Here is a 9,014-nt window from a genome sequence, read left to right as displayed (position 1 = left end):
GGGTGGTGGTGGTCTAAGCATGGGAATTACCTTGATAGGGACTTCTGCATCTTTTCCAGTGCTCTCTTCTACTTCACTACTACCCTATACCACGTTATCATCATCCTTTCTCACCTTTTCCTCATTAGTCGGCATAGATGGGTCAAATGTTTGCTTAGCACCCCGAGTAGTGATTACCATACAATGCGCATCATTGTTTGGATTTTGGACAGTGTTTATAGGAAGAGTGCCCGATTGTCGTGTGATCACTGTCACAGATAATTGGGCCATTTGCAACTCGATCTGCTTAATCGATATTGCATGTGTATCAACTTTTTGCCCAATACTTGCTAAATCGCACCTTAACTCTTTAATGTTCTCATCACTAGCATCAAACCTCCTCATCATTTTGTACAACATATCCTCAACTCGCGCCATACTATCTCCACCATCCCTAGGAGTCACTTCACAATTTTGAGGAGGGACATAGGGCCCATTCCTATCATTTCTATTACCGTAGTTACCCTGTTTAAGTTATTGTCACGGTTGTACTTTCCATCTCGGACATAATGACCCTCACGGTTGTAGTTACCATAGATCCGACCTTGGTTCCCTAGACCTTGGTGCCAATCATCATTATTTTAGCCTTGGGCGCTCGGTCAGAAACCCCCCGTCTGCTGATTAACTACATAGGTGTCCTCCGCATAATAGCATTCATCATTAGGTGGCGGTGGTTTCCACAAGTAGTTGACTGCATTTTTCTTTTCAGCACCCCAGTGACATGCTTTAATACCAACCCAAGCTCATTTCTCATGTGACCCATTTCTTCACGAATCTCATCTGTGGCAAGGTTGTGTGGACTGTACTACGAAGGTGTTTCTCCCAGTATCTGACTTCCTCATACTCCAAGCTTTATTATTCTTGGAGATTTTCTCTAATTTTTCAGCAATCTCAGCATAAGGACATTCCCCACAAGACCTACCTTCTATAGTGTCCAACATCGCTTTTATTATCATGCTATCCTTGATAGAAGCATTCCTTCAGTGACTCATCATCTATACGCTAATTTGGGACACTTCTCAAGAACGAGGTGAATCTATCCTAAGAACTACTAACTGACTCTCCTGGTAGTGCAACAAAGTTATTCACTCTGTCTTTGTGGTTTAGTTTCTTGGAGACGGGATAGTAGCGTGCTAAGAAAACATCCCTTAGTTGGTTCCAACTGAAAATTGAGTTATAAGGGAGCTCAACGAACCGTATAGCAGACTCTCGCGTCAGTGAGAGAGGAAACACTCTGAGCCCTATTACATCTAAGTCAAAGATAGGTCTCCCTACACAACTTTTACACACCGCCCTTACCTTAGCTATATGGGCATCTAGATCCTCAGAAGGTAGCCAAAAAACAAACCTTTGGCAGTGAACCTTTGCATAAGGCTACTAGTTACAACAAAGGTTTGGTCTGTGAGTAGAGGAGGCAAGACAAGTGGCCCATCGGAGTTTGCTATGTTATCATAGAGCCTCTGTAGTATGCTTGGGACCATGGATGGGATTTTTTCCCCTCTGTTGGTGTTCACCCGGAGCATCGGGTAACAACTGATCATGAACATCAACCAGAGCTGGGATGTTCTAGTTTGGATCATCATCATTGATTCCCAAGTTTCGATTCATGTTGAGTAGTGTATGCTCTAATTCGTGATCATAGGGAAACAAGGGTTCTCTTCCTCTCTGTGTATTTGGCATACAAGGAGGTTGGTTCTGCACAAATAAAAAACAATAAAACAAAGTAAAATAAAGAAAATATCAACTAAACTATAGTAATAAGTTTAAGTTAAATTAAAAGCTATAATCCCCGGCAGCGGCGCCAAAATTTGATACGCTCAAACTTATTTCTCAAATAAGAAGTAAAAAAGTTGTGTGAAGTAAATAACCCAACTAGTGAGGTTGGATCGTTCTCACGAGGAAAATAGTTAAACTTAACTTTAACCTATTATTACTATTTTTCGGACAATTACTTCCTTATGAAGCAAAAACAATAAAAGGGGGGTTTTTATTTATAAATATATGAAAATAACTAACGAAATTAAAAGAGACACTTAACAACTTTGAATGTTGGCATTTAATCTATTAATCAAAGTAATTAGGGTTTACGTGTTCCCCACAGGTTCATAACAAGATAATTCTAACTATAACAATTCTTTCCTATTATCTTGCATGCAAAGTGATAAGTTATGGATTTCTAAATCCTTGGTCCGGCATCTAGAAAATTTCACTCCGTACCTTGGTCCGGTTACGTGTGTTGCTATCCTAACCCTTATCTTTACCTCATATTAAACATCGTATTTGATATTTGACTATGTTATTACCTCGTACCAATCAATACTAGCCTATAAGATAGTATACACTAAATCTATGTTGATAATTCTTTTCCTGTTATCTACCTCCTTGGTCCGGCAAGTAGCATTAAGGCAAGTTCTAACGTTTTCCATTCGTTAAAAAGACTTTTAAGTGAAAGAGTTATTAATACATGCAAGATACTATTGTAGAATTGTTATTTTAGTTAGGTCTTACCTCTTTATTTGCCTATGGTTCCCACAACCCTAGTTATGAAGTTTAGTTACCCATAGTCATAATCACAATATTCAAATATATTATATCAGAATTCATGTACTTACTTCAATGAGAAAGAGTAAATTTCCAAAGATTGCTTGATTAATCACGAAAAATCACCAACAATCACTTGCAAGAATCTTAAAGTAATAAAAAATCTCACAAAAAGTCTAATGATAATCAAAAGTCTAACAATATAGTGTCTACTAATACGGTGTCTAACAATACGGAGTCTAACCTCAAAAACGAGGTTTTTCAAACTATTTATAGAAAATAAAAACCTAATTAAACAAGGACTCTATTTGCTGGAAATCTGTCAAAACGCGTCTGGGTCGACGAACCTCGCGACGGATCGTCGTGGTCACGACGGACCATCATGGACTCTGTCATCCTATACTTATGCATTTTCTTTTTCTGCTCTCTTCATTAACCTCGACGACAAGTATGACGGACCGTCATAGGCACAATGGTCCGTCGAGCATCTTCGTTTCAAAACACTTAAACTCTTGGAATATAGGTACTGGGACTACTTCTCTGAGCTTCATGACGAACATGCAGGACGGACCTTCATAGACACGACGGACCGTCATGGACTCTGTAACCCACACTTTCTTGTACTTCCGCATCTTCCTTCTGCAGCTACACTACGCTGCCACCTACGGACCGTCACAAGCTCCGTAGGTGGTCTATTCTGCATTTCTTCGCTCAAAACCTCCACATTCATCTTTGAACAGATTTCCTACAAATAAGGAGAAACTTATATAAAAATTAGCACAAAAAGGCGTTTGGACACACAAAACATAAGGGATAAGTATTAATAATACCAGGAAACCACAGTATATCAATCAACATTCATAATTCAACAATAACACCAATCTAATATTGTAGCTAAAGACATAATAACTAAGTCTCAATCAAGCTTCATCTAACTTGGAATTTAGATCACATAATGTATATTACAATATCAATCTATAGGCTAAAAGAATGTAAATCAATGCTTACCAAAACCCTTTGCTTTGATAATCAACTATTCATATCCACAATTCATTAATAGTATCAATATAAGGCAGTAGCTACATTACATAAATGAATCTAACAGTCATGCACTATAGAATCAAGATTAAAGTGAATGCCATATATTAACAATCAATAGGAAGTAGAGATCAAGTCTTCAAGTATCAACTCACATTGGACCAATAACATAGAATTCAATATCACATTGCATAATTAGTAGTAGATATAAGCAATTCATCATGATAGAATCATAATTCAATCTACATAAAGTTAAGATCACAAAACCCACTCATAGTCTAAATCAAGTATTTTTTTAAGGGAGCATGGGTTCATTATGATATTGGACTAAAATTCAAGGTACAATCAAGATGTAAAAATCAATTCATCATGATGAAGCCTTTAGAAACGTTTTAAGAACAAACCCATGGCTACATTGCAAGATAAGTTATTGAATCGTAAACTTTTTATTGAAAACTTTTTGAAGAACTCTCTAGGTGAAAGGTTACCTAGAGATGAAGGATTAGAATATCTTATTATAGAGGAAAACAACTGAAAATTTATGAATAACCCATGCGAATCAACGCTCCAAGATGGTCTTGAGCTTCATCTCCAATGGAGGTTTTTAGAGGAATATTTTATGAGAGGGAATTCAAATTTTGAATTATGGATTGGGAATGGGGTTTTCACGTTTTTAACCAACTATATACACCCAAAACTAATAAAATAAACCAATTAGGATCAGGTTAGGACGTGGGGTGGATATCCCATTCACTCCTTAAATGAAAATACCGTGTCTGGTAGTTGTTGCAACCAGCATTGAGGAACCCATCAACACCCTATAGGTGCATCAACGGACCGTACTGTAGGCCTTCATTTCTGTATGGGGATTTAAAAATGCCTTGATCCTTCACCAGGATAAGTCCCAATCAACGCCTCATCATCGACGGGGCATAGTTTAACCTTCTGGTCGTCGATTGAAGGTCGTTGGTTGTCACTGCCTAGGCAACATCTTAAAAGACTTTGGGTCCTCCTTGAGTGCCTTTTGTGGGGACCTTGGGGAGACTTTCCCAGGTGTTTCCAATTCAAATATACGCCTTAAAATTTAAAGGACCTACCACATCATTTTCACCCAAAACATTCACAACACATCCAAACATGTTAGGCACACTCAAGTTACACATGCAAGTCTCAAAGGCAAACTTTCAAACATCTTGGACGTTCTTGAACGTTTAACCTCTAAACTTCATGAAACATATCATAATACCTATAAATAATATTTTACTCATATAAGAGCTTCATAAGACAATGAAACACATATAAGCACATAAAAACACCAAAGGCCTTTTAGTAACAAGTTATCGAACATCTTGGTCGTCCCTTCAAATTTAAATTCCAAATCACCAAACTCTTTAGGCAATGCCTCATTAAATCTTTAAGACCTTTTTAGGACTTGAAAATATCAAAACACGATAATTACGCTCTAGACACCTAAATTAATTTTTTTGGGGTCTTACAATGTTACATGATAATATAAACATTTCTCATCTCATAGTTCATCCTCAACAAGTGGAGAAGACAAAGGTTAAGAGGAAGAGTATAGATGCCAATCGGGCAAACTATTTTGATGATGGTTCTTCAAAGGGTAGGCTTGATATCTAAGACAAGGATAGGTTCAAAAAGAGGTTTCCTAATCAAGTTTCTTCTAAGTTTCCTAAGGTTCGTGATGGTAGGGTGTCTGACCCTAAGACTCAAAAGGGAAGGGGTACTATTCGATCAAATAAGAAGACAACTTGTAAAAAGTGTGGCAAGAAGAATTATGGTGATTTCCTTATTAGGAAGGAAATTTCCTTTAGTTGTTGCAATAGTTTCCACAAGGTGAGAGATATTCAAAATTTGAAGGGTTAAGACAAGGGTAGAGGTCAAGCTCAAGAAACTGGTTCTATTGTTGATGGTCCGAAGAAGAATCACTTTTATGATCTCTACTTCAGGGATGAGCAAGAGACTTCTCCTGATGTGGTGACCGATATGTTGAAAGTCATTTGTATTGATGTATATGCTTTACTTCTTCCCGGTGGTACTTTGTCATTTGTTAATCCTCTAGAATAATAAAAGTTTAACGTTTTACCCAATATATTAAATGAACCTTTTTCGGTGTCTCCACTGGTGGGTGATTCGGTTGTTTTAAAAAAGGTGAAATTGTCCTATAATGTTTCCCAATAGTGTTATGCATGTTGAACTAGTAGAACTTTATATGTTTGATTTTGATGTCATTTTGGGTATGATTTGGTTACATGCTTGTTTCACTTCCAAAGATTTTAGAGAAGGGTAATGAAATTTGGGTGATGAAATTTAACTTTCCAAATAAACCCGTTTTAGAATGGAAGGGGAAATTATATTCGTATAGCTCCTATAATTTCTTGCTTGAAAGCTTTTAAGATGATCTCTAAAGGGTGTCGATACCATATTGTAAGAGTCAAAGATTTAGACTCCAAATTTCCTCCAATTTTGTCTTTCCCGGTAGTGAGTTATTCTGGAATTCATTCCTAAAGATCTTCCTGGTATTCCTCCTAAATGAGAAATTTATTTTGGTATCTAATTGCTACCGTACAAAGATCACATTTCAATCTCTCTTTATCAAATGTATCCGATCGAATTAGAAGAGTTAAAGTCTCAATTCAAGGATTTACTAGACAAGGCTTATTTTTGGCCTAATATATATCCATTGGTTTCTCCGGTATTGTTTGTCAAGAAGAAAGAAGGGTCCCTTAGAATATGTATCGATCATAATCAACTTTAAAAAGTCACAATGAAGAACAAGTATCCTTTTCCTAGGATTGATGATTTATTTGATAAACTCCAAGGTGTGAGTTAGTTTTCCAAGATTGACTAGAGATCGGGATATCACCAACTTAGGGTGAGAGGTGAAGATATTCCCAAGACGGCATGTCGGACTATATATGGTCACTATGAGTTCTTAGTAATATATTTTGGTCTCTGTAATGCTTTGGTGGCACTTATAGACGTAATGAATTGGGTGTTTAAAAGTTACCTATATTCATATGTCATTGTCTTCATTGACGACATCTTGGTATATTTGAAAAATAAAATTGAACACATGGACCATTTGAGAGTGGTTTCGCAAGTGTATAGGGAACACCAATTGTTTACAAAGTATAGCAAATGTGATTTTTTGTTGAGGTCGGTAGTGTTTCTTTGTCATATTATCTTTAGTGAGGGGGTAGAGGTTGATCGAGTAAAGACCGAAGCGGCCAAAAATTTGCCAAGACCATTGGCTCCTACGAATATTAGGCATTTCTTAGGCCTAGCCAGTTATTATAGAAGGTTTGTCAACATTTTTACACTCTTTCTTATCCTTTGAACACCTTGTCTCAAAAGAATGTAAAATTTGAATTATTGGAATCATGTGAAAGAAGCTTCCAAATGTTGAAGGATAGACTTACCTTCGCTCTGGTGTTGACCTTAATGGAGGGTATTATGGTGTTTGTCATTTATTGTGATTCATATTGAATCAGGTTGGCGTGTGTTCTTATGCAACATGGCAATGTTATAGCCTATGCTTCTGGGAAACTCTATGTTCATTAGAAGAATTATCCTTCGCATGACCTTGAGTTAGTGGCCGTGGTATTTGCCTTGAAAATATATAGGAATTATGTCTATGGATATTCATGTGGATGTGTATACAAATGATCAATTTCTTCAATACGTATTCACCCAAAAGGATTTGAATCTCCGGCAAAGAAGGAGGTTGGAGTTATTGAAAGACTATGACATCAGTAAACTCTATCACCCAAGCAAGGCAAATGTGGTAGCGGATGCTCTGAGTCATTTGTCTATGGGAAGTGTGTCCCATGTGGAGGAATCCAAGTTAAACCTAGTGAGGGATGTTCATAGGTTGGCTCATTTAGGTGTTCGAATTGAAGATTCTCCTAATGGTGGTGTTTTGGTACATAATATCTCCGAGTCGACTTTGGTAGTTGAGGTGAATTTTAAGCAACACCTTGATCTATTATTGATGGAGTTGAAAGAATAGGTTCTTTGAAAGATGAATGAGTCATCCTCCTAGGGGGGGGATGTGTTCTTAGGTTCCAAGGGAGATTATGGGTGCACAATGTCAATGATTTGAGAAATAGTATTCTTGAGGAAGCTCATGGATTCCGTTACTCTATTCATCCGGGTTATGAACTCTTATATATGTCGACTTGAATATACTTGATGATGGTAGCTTGTGTTGTATGTGGTCTTTATTTAAGCGTTGTGAGTTTATTGGCTTATATGGTTCTTGGATGTGCATAAGGCTTTTTAAAGTAAATTAGCATGTTTTGAACAAATATCCTCTTTAGCATGCTTTCAATTGTTTTATGGGCATATATTCATACTTAGTACAAGTGTGTACTAACCCATATGTTATATTTGTACAGTTTTGTAGGTTCGGGCCTTTAATTTCTTAAGAAGGCCATTTCAAGACTACTTTGACATTCCCAAGGGTTTTGAAGGTGCGCACAACTTCGAGGACAATGCCACTTTCTACCATTGGATGTTTATTAGTCTTAAAGATACTTTGTTCGTTTGCTTTCATTTCATTACAAAGATTGTATAACCTTATATGTGGCTTTTATTGTATTGATTTATGGGCTATGACCAACTACTGTACTCTTGTTTTAGATGGTTATGATATGAGATATCCGTTTTCAAACTATATTGTATCGAATATATATGTGTGTCCTAAAAATAGAATATTATGTAATCTTCTTATATGACGGGTCTAAGTAAACTCGATATGAATATGTTATGTGTATACGAGAGGTCTATGTAAAACCTCACGATAGATATAGAAAAAAACTTTTAGATTTTCCACATTTTTAACCTATGAATGTAATGATTATTGCTAAGAGGATAGTCTTAGTCCTCTTCGCGGACAACGACACCACTTACATCTAGGGGATATGCCCCTGATGTGACAAATGTTTTTCCTGTCAATCTATATAGGTGTTTATCATGTACTTGAAGGAAAATTTGTGTAATATGACTGTGTTGTTATAATTATCACAATGTGGAGTAGCATGCCTAATCTTCTATTCTTATATCATGATCTAGGTGTTGTTGATTTTTATTCTAATTTAATGAAGTTGTTAGGGTTAGGTTTGGATAGGTGCTGCCATTGATGAAGTAATAATGGCTAATGTTAGGACTCTTGAATGTAATGTGAAGTTATCTTGTCTCCTATGCTAAATTGTGACGTGTATCTATGCTTCAATATGCATTACGGTCTTAAGAGGGTGGCAACCTCAATGTGTTGTTGATAGCCATTATGGTATCATCTTGAACAATGTACTCATACTCACACCGCATGAATGCTTTCAAAACACGCAAGCACTTTCCAAGACACATCTTCC

Source organism: Solanum lycopersicum, chromosome 3 (genome assembly GCF_036512215.1).
Source record: "Solanum lycopersicum chromosome 3, SLM_r2.1".
Taxonomy (NCBI): domain Eukaryota; kingdom Viridiplantae; phylum Streptophyta; class Magnoliopsida; order Solanales; family Solanaceae; genus Solanum; species Solanum lycopersicum.
This window is presented reverse-complemented; position numbering follows the sequence as displayed.